Below are 13883 nucleotides of genomic sequence, written 5' to 3' on the forward strand. Positions count from 1 at the left end.
ACCTTCTCACTCCTTTATATGCTATGCGTCTGATCTATCATGTCTTTAATATCTCAATGTTCAAAGTTTACCACGAATCCAACCTTTCACTATCACTCAGTAGCTTTCGCTTCCCCACCCACCATTTTTTTTAAAACCCGGCGGAGCTCCATTGCTGCCTTCAACCATGCAGAGATGGGCATGAAGGTCTTGTCATTAATTTTGCATGAGAAAGGGGAGAAATTGTGCTTTACAATGGTATTCACATTACAGTTGACCTGAAAGTATTACGTTTTTGGGGTGCTAAAATAAAGGTCAAATGTACGGAACAGCGCAATGTACAAAAGTTTTTTAGCTACCGTTATATTGTTTTGTCTCGATTGGTCAAAGGTAATGCAGCAGCAGGGGAGTGCGCAGCGCTTTTCAAATTTCAAGTTTTATGCATTCTCCACACTCTCGTCCTCAAGAACGTACTGAAGAAAAAATCCTCAGAGAACAAAATCGGAGCATGAGAATGTGGAGCAAAGTAGTATGCATATTGAGAAACACAGAGACAGGGAATGGTGATAGAGGGACAGGATTCATGTCAGAATGATAGTAGGCTACCATAGATTTAAATGTACAGTAGCCATGCACTAGAATAGACAAGCTAAATCAGCTGAGAAAGTACAGTACCTGCATGCATTTTCTGGAGTGTCTCGTAGGTGAAGAAGCTGAGTCCAGCGTAAGGCACCACTCCGAGTATGTTGGGGGTAAAACCACGGTACAGCATCTTCAAACCCTCCTCACGAGAGATCCGCACAAACACATGCATGATGTTACTGTACCTGAGAAGAGAAAGAGGGAGGGATGTAAAGTGAGAGTTATTCCCAGCACCACAAACAGACTGTGTGTGTGCGTGCGTGTGCTCTCAGGGGGTAGGGCTAGTTATCTTATATCTCCTTGGGTGTGACGCCATCCTGGCTCATACCATATCCAGTGGGTAGGTGAGCATGGCAGCTGTGGTACCGGCCATGGAACCCGCAGGTAACCTTGGCACAGGCGGCAGGGCTCTGGAACACAGTAGACATATTACATGCTGGGGGGGGGGGGGGGTTGTCAAAGTGCTTTACGGATACCCAGCCTAAAACCCCAAAGAGCAATGCAGCGGCAGAAGCACAGTGGATGGGGAAAAACTCCAAAGAAGGCAGGAACCTAGGAAAAAACCTAGGCTCTGGACTAGATGAGTTAAGATATGGATGGGTACTCCCTTGCCCTGGAAGCCGCAGTATCCTCCCAGCAGTCTCTTGTACTGGTCATGGGCACAGAAGTGGATAGCACCATAGGGGATGACCCGTACCATGGTGGCAGAGTTGCCCCTCCACAGGCTGAGGAATCCATCCTTCGGAGGCGGTAGATCAACCTGCACGCCTCCTGGAGGTAGTGCACATATCATGGGGTTAATAGTCATCATCATCATCATCACAAAGGTGAATCATGAATCAAAAGGTATTTTATACAATACATAGGTCAAACAACTCACCTTGGCAGAGAATCTCGCTGAGGACACTATAATGAAGGAAATAAATAGACAAAAATGTATAACAAAAATAAATAATTGAATGCTGACTGTTCAGCATGTGAGAAGTGTGACCGCCTACCTTGGAAGATGATCTTAGTTAGTGGCCAGAGCTCCAGCTGAGGCCCTGGAGAGGAGCGGACCGCGTCTGGGGCTTCAGGCCCTGCACAGACAGATGGACGGACAGAAAGCAGGACTACAAACAAAAAACATGTACATTATGCATAAGTAGTCAATGTAGTCAATGTATGTATAAGTAGTCAAACGCATAGGACTGAGGTGGTGGAAATGCAAGATTTAACGAGATCAAAAACGTTTACCTGTCTGGGAGTTCCTTTATTCATTCAAAACAAAATGTCGTTATTGAATTAGGTTAACATGACATTTAAAAAAAACACGTATTGTAACTCTGCAAGTCCAAACACTTTCAGGCTGTTTCATTGATTTATTCCAAGCCTGCATGCCACTCCTCCCTTTCATAATGTAGTTATCCATCCCACTTCATATCCCTACATGCATGACTGCAGGTCACGCCTGCCCTGGTTCCAGACTCTCCCTAGCTGAACCAAGTCTCGTTTGAGTTGCAGTAGATCAATAAGCTTGGCTTGCATAAGAACAATATAAATGGCCAACATCTGCCCACTCAGTTCAGGCAGAACAAATTAGAAATTGGCCCAGACTTTGTAAGAGACTGACCCAGCTAATCATACAGGTCTATTGTTAGAGGAGCAAACAGTTTGAGGAAAAAACTATTTGTTCAGCGCACAGGCTTTGAAACACCGGACTGATGGGAATACTGTTATAACATCTAATGATGTGCCAGCCAGCACAGAGAGAGAGAGAGAGGGAGAGAGAAGGAAAAGGAGAGAGAAAAACAACAGAAGAACTGGGGGAGGCTGTGTGTCCAGTTGACTAGACTGGCTCAGTTCATCCCCCTCCTCCTCTCCTCTGTCCTCATTCACTCCATTCCTGAGACGTCTCGCACAGCAGCCAACGTAAGGACAAAAAAAAAACATGTCGGAAGATAACCCAGCCTTTGTCAGTGTGGGTATGTGTGCGCGCAGGGTTGGCTAGGTTACTTTCTAAATGTTAAACCAAAACCACTAGTTATTGCTGATAGATCTGGGTTCCACAGAACAAATGAGGAAGAAGAGCATCAGTGACAATAGTTTCTGCTAAACAAACCATCAGAGCACTGAGTTTAATGGTGTTATAAATGACACCATTAAAAGACAGACTACTAGTCTGTGTGGGCTACAGAGTGAAGCTACACAAGAGAGACTATTGACTGAAAGTCGTCTGACCTCAAAATCAGAGAGAGAAATCAGGGCACATGCTTCCACCGTGGCGCAGCGGGACACAAAGAGCTCCGAGAAAACGTCAAAGACTGAAAACAAGAAAGAGACATTCCAATGAAAGAGAGACATGTTCATGCTGTTGAGCAAGAGAAAGTGTGGTGGTTAATTTCTTTACTATCAAATGAGGAGAGACAAACTTATCACACAAGTCTGAGTTATACTTAAACTAAATCTTTATTCACTTATTAATAAGGGAGCAGGTCAATACAACACACACATATAAAGTGAATCAATTCAGTGCTCTACGTTAATGATGGCTGGTCAACGAATCACCCTCAGATGATTCGTTGAGAGCACCGAGACAAAAGTACTCCAGCCTACTATGTTCTTTCCTGGGGTTACTGAATTACTACTGATGCTTCATTCCAAGATTAACAACGAAGCTGAAGCCGCTGCATCCATTGCTTCATCAGGACAAAACATGGAAATGGACAGAACAATACGAGGAGGCATTCGTGAAAACCAAGGAAACACTCGCGAGATCTGAAGCAGACACACTTCAAGCCATCATCGCCCATCCAACTAGCTTGTGATGCTAATCCTTATGGTGTGGGAGCAGTTGTGTCCTATAAGATAATTACTTTATTATCCCCGTGGAGGAAATATTGGTTGTGGCTCTGTGCATACATAACACATAATCGAAGATAGACAAAGGACAGAGACAAATACAAGCAATTTGTGAGCGATCAGTGGTTCATCTATACACTATCCACAAAATAACACTATCAACTAGAATGTTAGCTGCAAGCTGTATCATGCCTTCCGGTGAAGAGAAGCTGATCACTTTTGCATCGAGGACATTGAACAAAGAAGAAAGTAAACACACACAGATACAACGAGAAGCCCTAGACATTGTTTTTGGAGTGCACAAGTTTCACGAGTATCTGTATGAAAACAAATTCACCCTTCTTACAGATCATCCGCTGACGAGCATCTTTGGACCGCACACTCTGATTCCTTCACTTGCTGAAAGCAAAATGTGGGCTTTGTTGTTGTCAGTACACCCCTACGACACTGCAACACAGATGGACTATCCAGGTTACCACTACCTGTGGTCAAGCCAAGGTCACTCCAAGTGGACATCCGACTCGTTAGCGACAACGGACCGCAACTAGAGAAATGGCCAAGTCCCTACAGGTGAATGGAGTACAGAACATCAGGTCCAGACCATATCATTCATCTACCAACGGGCTGGCGGAGAGGTTCGTACAGACCATGAAACGGGTCTTAAAAGCGCCTCAAGTTCAAAGGACACTGCACCAATGCTTGAACAGCTTCCTGCTATCCTACAGGAACACGCCGCATGCAGCCACCAAGTCTTCGCATGTGTCGCTACTCATGAAGAGTGTCAGGAATCCCGCTTCCTGAGTCTGTTTCTGCCTGAGATGACTGTTTTTGTTTGAGTGTTGTCTAAGGTTCCTGAACGCACCCTGTCTGGTTGCCAGGCAACGAGGTTAGGCGGGAGATCTATTTATTACCCGCACCTGCATCTCATCAACCTTCTGCACACCTGGTCCTGATCTTCACCTCTTCTTAAACCCTGAGCTGACATCCATTCCCTGCCGGATCATTAGCAACGAACAGTATGTTGTGCCAGCGTATCAGCCTCATGTTTCCTGAGCTAGTTTTGTTGTTTTGTGCTTGTTACTGGTTACTCACTCCCGTTTACTCTGTCTACAGTCATTCTCCCGGAACATTCAACTCCCTTGCCTGGCCGTCGGTGGATACAGTGACTTCATTGGATCAACCCATTTACTCTCATCAACTCACCTCCGCTGCCGCTCTGTCTCCTGTATCACTCAAATTACACATCAAGACTACCAATAAATACTCACCTTCATTTTACTCACCTTGTCCTGGTCTGCTTCTGGGTTCTGTCTTAGAGAATCGTGACAAAGAGAGAGCTACGTACAAGCTTCAACCTATTCAAACCTTGCAAAGAAGGCAGTACGACACCAACAGAAGCGTCACTTCAAACGTTGTGAACTGCGAGCCAAACACAGGAGCTTTTGATCCTGGAGGAACAGTCTTAGCTAGGAACTACCTCAACGGACCAAGCTGGGTTCCTGCTACAGTCATTACTCAGACTGGTCCTGTGTCCTACACCTTTCAGACAACAGAGGACATAATATATATAGAAAAGGCAAACAGATCAGTTAGTTGAGTAAATCCACATCGACAGAATCACCAGTTGTGAGTGACCCTTAACTGTCACTGGATGACATCCTGACCCAGCAGTCATCACCTAGGGGCTCACGGTCACGTTCTAAGGACAGTGACTCAGCTGCACCCACACAAGTGTGTGACCAGACTATAATACAGGCTACTCACATGCCTACGCCTGTGTCAACATCACAGTCTACAGACATTGTTATCGCCGTTACCCTACGAGAGATAGGCGGGCACACCTAAATGCTTGGACTTGTGAAAACTGACTTAATCTCGTGACAGTTCATGTAGGAGGGGAGGAGTTGTTGTGCATTAGGTTTGTACCATTTGCACCTCCAATCTTACCGTAGTTGTATACGCAGAGCATCATGGGTAAAGTGTGTTGAGATGAGCATGTTCAGATAATTCCTGTCTACGGTCTCATCATTATTGAATAGTTATAAAGACGTGGTTATGAAACGGACAAGACACAACACATGGGAATGCATAACACCAGGTTACACACCCTATAGTGAATGCAGTGGAGGCTGGTGGGAGGAGCTATAGGAGGACGGGCTCGTCATAATGGCTGTAATCAAACGGAACGGAGTCAAACATGTGGTTTCTACATTTGACACCGTCCATTAATTCAATTTCAGCAGTAACAATGAGCCCGCCCTCCTATAGCTCCTCCCACCAGCCTCACCTGAGTGAGAGTAACTGGACATTCAGAATGATTAGCTAAGTGAAGCATTACATATTCCAGCAGCAAAGGATTAGCTCGCTAGGATTTCTGTATTCATCCAGATGACATCACCGGACGTGCTACCTGTCCCAGACCTGCTGTTTTCAACTCTCTAGAGACAGCAGGAGCGGTACAGATACTCTCAAAGATCCGCTATGAAAAAGCCAACTGACACTTACTCTTGAGTTGCTGACTTGTTGCACCCTCGACAACTACTATGATTATTATTATTTGACCATGCTGGTCATTTATGAACATTTGAACATCTTGGCCATGTGCTGTTATAATCTCCACCCGGCACAGCCAGAAGAGGACTGGCCACCCCTCATAGCCTGGTTCCTCTCTAGGTTTCTTCCTAGGTTTTGGCCTTTCTAGGGAGTTTTTCCTAGCCACCGTGCTTCTACACATGCATTGCTTGCTGTTTGGGGTTTTAGGCTGGGTTTCTGTACAGCACTTTGAGATATCAGCTGATGTAAGAAGGGCTATATAAATACATTTGATTTGATTTGAGAACAGTTCAATAACAGGGACATTGGACAGGTGGCTGTAAACAGAGTGGCAACATAATTTAACAAAGAGGGACAGATTTTACATTACTAGTGTCATATGTACAGTGCATTCGGAAAGTATTCAGACCCCTTGACTTTTTCCACATTGTTATGATACAGCCTTATTCTAAAAGAATTTGTTTTTATTCCCTCAATCCACACAAATACCGACAAAGCAAAAACTGTTCAGAAAAAGTTGCACATTTACTAAAAATACAAAACTTAAATATCACATTTACATGAGTATTCAGACCCTTTACTCAGTACTTTATTGAAGCACCTTTGGCAGTGATTACAACCTCGAGTCTTCTTGGGTATGACGCTACAAGCTTGGCACACCTGTATTTGGGGAGATTCTCTTATTCTTCTCTGCAGATCCTCTCAAGCTCTGTCAGGTTGGATGGGGAGCGTCGCTGCACAGCTGTTTTCAGGTCTCTCCAGAGATGTTTGATCGGGTTCAAGTCCGGGCTCTGGTTGGGCCAGGACATTGAGAGACTTGTCCCGAAGCCACTCCTGAGTTGTCTTGGCTGTGTGCTTAGGGTCATTCTCCTGTTGGAAGGTAAACCTTCACCCCAGTCTGAGATCCTGAGCAGGTTTTCATCAAGGATCTCGCTGTAATTTGCTCCAGTAATCTTTCCCATGATCTTGACTATTTTCCCAGTCCCTGGCGCTGAAAACATCCTAACACCATGATGCTGGCACCACCATGCTTCACCGTAGGGATGGTGGCAGGTTTCCTCCAGACGTGACACTGGGCATTCAGGCTAAAGAGTTCAAGCTTGGTTTCATCAGACCAGAGAATCAAGTTTCTCATGGTCTGAGAGTCCTTTAGGTGCCTTTTGGCAAACTCCAAGCAGGCTGTCATGTGCCTTTTTATAGAGGAGTGGCTTCCCTCTGGCCACTCTACCATAAAGGCCTGATTGGTGGAGTGCTGCAGAGATGGTTGTCTTTCTGGTAGGTTCTCCCATCTCCACAGAGGAACTCTGGAGCTTCGTCAGAGTGACCATCAGGTTCTTGGTCACCTGCCTGTCCAAGGCCCTTCTCCCCCGATTGCTCAGTATGGCCGGGCGGCCAGCTCTAAGAGGAGTCTTCTCTTCTTAATTGGAAGAAGTTCCAAACTTCTTCCAATTAACAATGATGGAGGCCACTGTGTTCTTAGGGACCTTCAATGCTGCAGAAATGTTTTGGTACCCTTCCCCAGATCGGACGCTCGACACAATCCTGTCTCAGAGCTCTATGGACAATTCCTTTAACCTCATGGCTTGGTTTTTGCTCTGACATGCACTGTCAACTGTGGGACCTTTTATTTAAACAGGTGTGTGCCTTTTAAAAAAATGTCCAATCAATTGAATACATTGAGTCATTTTGATGATCTGTTTAGATTTTTGTGCTTAGAAATGTGGAAATGTGCCACTATTGTTCTGCGCCGTTATTTGCCTGTTTGTGGCACGCCTGTTAGCTTGCACGATTCTTGCCATTCTCCTTCGACTTCTCATCAACAAGCTGTTTTCGCCCACGGGACTGCTGCTGACTGGATGTTTAGTTTGTCACACCATTTGTGGTAAACCCTAGACACTGTTGTGTGTGTGAAAAGCCCAGGAGGCCGGCCGTTTCTGAGATACTGGAACCGACGCGCCTAGCGCCAATGATCATACCACACTCAGTCGCTTAGGCCACTCGTTTTGCCCATTCTAATGTTCAATCGAACAGTAACTGAATGCCTGGAAACCTGCTTTATCCGTTTTCCCGTTTTGTACAAAGCTTTGCGAAAATGTACCACATTTTTGTATTGCACCAAAGCAATTGGAAAAAAACTGTTAGTATTTCCAGTTTTGTATTTTCAGATAGTGACACAATTCGCATGCAAAACACTTGCAGAACATGTAAACAATGGCCAACCTTAACTGAACTACAGTTGTCCCACCCAATCAGCTGGCAAATTTCACAAGCACCTCCAACTGATTGCGAGGGAACATGTGTCGGCTGACAACCTTTGGTTACATTCGGTGATTGTTTACATATTGTGCATCACGTGCAATGTGTCAGGAGATTGAAAATACAGGCGATAGAACCAACCGGCGCCGTAAAAAGCCAGGTAAACAATACTTTACTGTGGATATGTTATCTCCACTTCCTACCGTTAAAAGGACCAACAGCACAGACAGCAGGTAAAGTAAGAGTAAATATTTTATTCAACATTCTGGCTTGTAGAGACTATTTTCAATCTATTTGAATCATTCTGAGAATTTACATGGTAAATTACTGAGGATAATAGCGGACGAGATTGACACATCTTTAATTTTTATTTATTTATTTATTTCACCTTTATTTTACCAGGTAGGCCAGTTGAGAACAAGTTCTCATTTACAACTGCGACCTGGCCAAGATAAAGCAAAGCAGTTACTAGAAAGTGGAGGGAAGCAAAGTTATTCCCCTACCTAAGAATAGTAAAAACCTTTCACTGGTGCAAATAGCCGACCAATCAGCCTGTTACCGACCCCTAGTAAACGTTTGGAAAAAATGGTGTTTGACCGGATACAATGCAATTTTACAGTAAACAAATTGACAACAGACTGTCAACACGCTTATAGGGAAGGACATTCAACAAGCACAGTGCTTACACAAATTACTGATGATTGGCTGTTATTGTTATGATTGGCTGTGATTGAACAATTATTGAATAATGATGGACAGTTGGACACGTGATTATCCATTTATGAGAACAAACAATGTTACATTCACTCCTGAGGAGCATCAAATTGTTGTTAGAGCTGTCCCTAAAGGTGCTATTCTTCTTTTAGGAGAACATAACAATACTCCAAGTGCAACTGTTGAGGATTTTGTAGCCTCAATACAATTAGAAGGAATTGACATTTTAAACTATAAATGTAATAATATGTAGATAAGGAAACTATGTCAATATGTTACTATTCCCTCTGCTAAAATGTACTGGAATGCAGCCCTAGGACAAGTGAACTGGAACAAAGTCTCGTTGTTGTCTGGCAAATATTGTATATCTAATAAGGTGAAAGAAGCATCATACAAACTCATTCATAGAATCTACCTTGTAAAGACCTCTATTATACACAGATTCAAGATAGATTTTGATAACGAATGTGTATTTTGTGGTTGTGAACCAGAAACTCTTGACTATTTATTTTGGGACTGTTCTTATGTCAAAAGATTTTGGAGTGAGTTAGGAGATTATATTTAAAAATAAATGACTGTTAATGTTAATCTGAGAGACTCTGATATTATGTTTCATTTTGATCCAAATGATATGGACCCTGATTTAACTTTCATTGTTCATTTGTTTATCTTCATGTAAGATTCTTTATCCATAAAATGAAGTGGGCAGAGAACAAACCCCTTTTCAAATTAAGAATTTTTTTAATATTTTGAAATGATCAGTAAATGTTAAAACAAAAAAGCAATGTGTACCATAAAAGTATTTAACAAATTGAAAATGAATCTTGATATGTAATACCCCTGTCTGTTAGGTTTATGTTCTCTTGTTTGTATATTTCTGTTTTTTGTATTTGTTGTTCATAATAATAAATAACAAAAATACATTAACAACAAGGAAGACAACAAAGCATGTCATCAAGTTATATATTGTACATCTTGTCTCAACAGTGTGTTCATTATTTTGGCCTGTGTGGGTGTGTGTGTGTGTGTGTGTGTGTGTGTGTGTCCGTCCGTCCGTCTGTCTGTTTAGGAGTTTCAGATGTGGATGGAGAAGAGTGGTGGTGAACAACACTGGAGGGCATGTTCACTGAGCAATGAGCTCATGAAGTTCATGTATAACAGCTGCTACAATATAGGTATCCCATATTAGGTACTACTGTTTGGATCGGTGGAAGGGCTGCAAGCATCCTGGTAGATACTGTACTGTATCTAACTCTATGGTTGCAAGTCATTACTTGGCACTGATTGTGCAACCCTAACATGCTGGCCACACCGCTCACGTTGCGTGCGCTGAGAGTTGCAAAATAAATTGACACATACATGTTATTCAATCATTGCACCCACACTGCTCGCGAGCGTTTGCTTGGCCAGGCACTAAAATAGAACGTTGTTCTATTTGTGATGCTCAACGCGCTGCAAGTCCTGCCTCACCCATCTCCTCATTGGTTTTTAGGAGCATATACCCACATGCCATCTCCTCATTGGTTTTTAGGAGCATATACCCAGGTGCCATCTCCTCATTGGTTTTTAGGAGCATATACCCACGTGCCATCTCTTCATTTGTTTTTAGGAGCATATACCCATGTGGGTGATAGAAAGATGAACTGAGGTCCACACGTAGTTCATCTTTGTGGTAATGCACCGTACAGTTGGTTGCCAACCGCCATATAAAGTCCAAATAAGAAAAAGAAGCCTGAAGGAAGGAGGAGAGATGACGAGAAACTAATTGGGTTTACCGTTTTATCTGTGGATTAATTGTCAGAGGACCTTGTGCATTTCAGGTAAAATAACAACCCAATGTTTATATCCCAGGACAAATTAGCTTTATAGCTAAATTGCCATAAATGTTTTAATGCTTTTTGACCTGTCCCCAAATTAATATAATTGGTTCAGAGATTGTTTTGATATTTCAACCTGCGTGTCCTGATTGCGTCTGGTGTGGGTGACCAAAATCACCAGCACGCAAATTGGAGAAAGGCTCGGAGTATGAACCCAAATCAAAGTATGCAAAACGAAGCTTGGAGGGCCCTTCTCGTATCATCATCTGCCAGCCTTTGGGCTACTAGCTAGCTAGCTGGTTGATAATCAAATAAACTTTTACACAAGCATTGATCTCTTACCTTGTCGATATCCTCGCACCACCTGTGGATCCCATCGAATAAAATATTCAGTTGACAGCCTGTCTCCACCCCAGGGTCTAAGGTTATTTGAGGTTAGAGATGGCTATAGAACTGATTCTGCACCCCAAAATAGCAGGGTTAGCTACAGTTGAAGTCAGAAGTTTACATACACTTAGGTTGGAGTCACTCGTTTTTAAACCACTCCACAAATTTCTTGTAAACAAACTATAGTTTTGGCAAGTCGGTTAGGACATTTACTTTGTGCATGACACAAGTAATTTGTCCAACAATTGTTTACAGAGACAGATTATTTCACTTACAATTCACTGTATCACAATTCCAGAGGGTTAGAAGTTTACATACACTAAGTTGACTGAGCCTTTAAACAGCTTGGAAAATTCCAGAAAATTATGTCATGGTTTTAGAAGCTTCTGATAGGCTAATTGACATCATTTGAGTCAATTGGAGGTGTACCTGTCGATGTATTTCAAGGCCTACCTTCAATCTCAGTGCCTCTTTGCTTGACATCATCGGAAAATCAAACCTGACTCAATAACACCAGCTCTGTCAGGAGGAATGGACTAAAATTCACCCAACTTATTGTGGGAAGCTTGTGGAAGGCTACCTGAAACATTTGACCAAAGTTAAACAATTTAAAGGCAATGCTACCAAATACTAATTGAATGTATGTAAACTTCTGACCCACTGGGAATGTGATGAAAGAAATAAAATCTTAAGTAAATCATTCTCTCAACTATTATTCTGACATTTCACATTCTTAAAATAAAGTGGTGATCCTAACTGACCTAAGACAGGGAATTTTTACTAGGATTAAATGTCAGGAATTGTGAAAAACTGAGTTCAAATGTATTTGGCTAAGGTGTATGTAAACTTCCGACTTCAACTGTATCTGTCACGTCAATGTTCAGTCTGTCCATGTTTTGCAAACAAAACTCTTGAAAGTTGATCACTTTCGTGTCATTAACATCTTTAGATCCTGGAGGCACTGTCTGTGACATTTTTTTCTGTTTCATGGCCCAAACGATGACTTTAGTAACTTGTTTGTATTTGCTGTGACTGACTGCTCGTAGCAAGGGCGAGTGCAGTGGGATTGTGGGAGGTGATGCATGCTTTACTACATAGTCATTGCTTGGATGGTCCGTTTGAGGGGCTTTTGGTGGAAATTTCTTTTGAGTCTTCTATGAATTTTGCAAGTAACTAAACATGCAACAAATATTGTAATTTACGAATGCGGGCACACATAGTTAGTTATATAAAAAGTTAATATTATTTATGCAGATTCTAATCAATGTGTAACAAACAGTGCCAGGTCTTCCTTTGTAGTTGATTAGCAAGTGTGTTAGTGATGGGCTGGAGCAAAAGCCTGCACACCATGTAAGCTCTTCAGGACCAGTGTCCTATATAGAGATGAAGTTCATGCATACATATCATGTATGTATTATCCCTAATCTGATGTTGTCCCTGGCCGCAGGGTAACCCAACACCCCTATCTGGGATCGGCCACAGGGTGGCGCCACTGGTCGTTTTACAACGGTTTTAACTACGGACACCTGGGAACCCAATGTAAATCAACGAGAGAGCTCTGCAGAAAACGACAGAGTGGCTGCCCATTGTGACTCGCTTGTGGGCGTGCTGGTAGCATATGGCAGCCTTATCGGTTGTGCGTCAAGAATTCAGCATAGCAAGTTTGTATGAAAGTCTGGTTATTAAATGGGTAAATAGTTACATAGTAATATGCTCTAAAACGCTCTGGTGACAAACCTTGCTGCCCTGTTTGCAAACGTCCACATGGCTGAGAGAACCTATTCATGTAAATAAATACATTTCTAAAATGTAAAAAAAAAAAAATGTAATATTAGCTAACAACCTACAGTGCACGCTAACTCAAATGACCTGCTAACTTAGCTAGTTACAGTAGATATGTAGCCAACTTTACATACTGTATAGATAGCTAGCTAAGTGAATTAAATATCACCAGCTACCTAACTTTATATTGTGAGAGACGCAGACTCGGTCTCAACCTTTAAGTCTTTACTGAAGACTCTTCTCTTCAGTAGGTCATATGATTGAGTGTAGTCTGGCCCAGGAGTGTGAAGGTGAACTGAAAGGCTCTGGAGCAACGAACCGCCCTTGCTGTCTCTGCCTGGCCGGTTCCCCTCTCTCCACTGGGATTCTCTGCCTCTAACCCTATTACAGGGGCTGAGTCACTGGCTTACTGGTGCTCTTCCATGCCGTCCCTAGGAGGGGTGCGTCACTTGAGTGGGTTGAGTCACTGACGTGGTCTTCCTGTCTGGGTTGGCGCCCCCCCCCCCTCCCCCTCCCTTGGGTTGTGCCGTGGCGGAGATCTTTGTGGGCTATACTCGGCCTTGTCTCAGGATGGTAAGTTGGTGGTTGAAGATATCCCTCTAGTGGTGTGGGGGCTGTGCTTTGGCAAAGTGGATGGGGTTATATCCTGCCTGTTTGGCCCTGTCCGGGGGTATCATCGGATGGGGCCACAGTGTCTCCTGACCCCTCCTGTCTCAGCCTCCAGTATTTATGCTGCAGTAGTTTGTGTCGGGGGGCTAGGGTCAGTCTGTTATATCTGGAGTATTTCTCCTGTCTTATCCGGTGTCCTGTGTGAATTTAAGTATGCTCTCTCTCTTTCTTTCTCTCTCTCGGAGGACCTGAGCTCTAGGACCATGCCTCAGGACTACCTGGCATGATGACTCCTTGCTGTCC

Source organism: Salmo salar, chromosome 03 (genome assembly GCF_965601325.2).
Source record: "Salmo salar chromosome 03, fSalSal1, whole genome shotgun sequence".
Classification (NCBI taxonomy): Eukaryota; Metazoa; Chordata; class Actinopteri; order Salmoniformes; family Salmonidae; genus Salmo; species Salmo salar.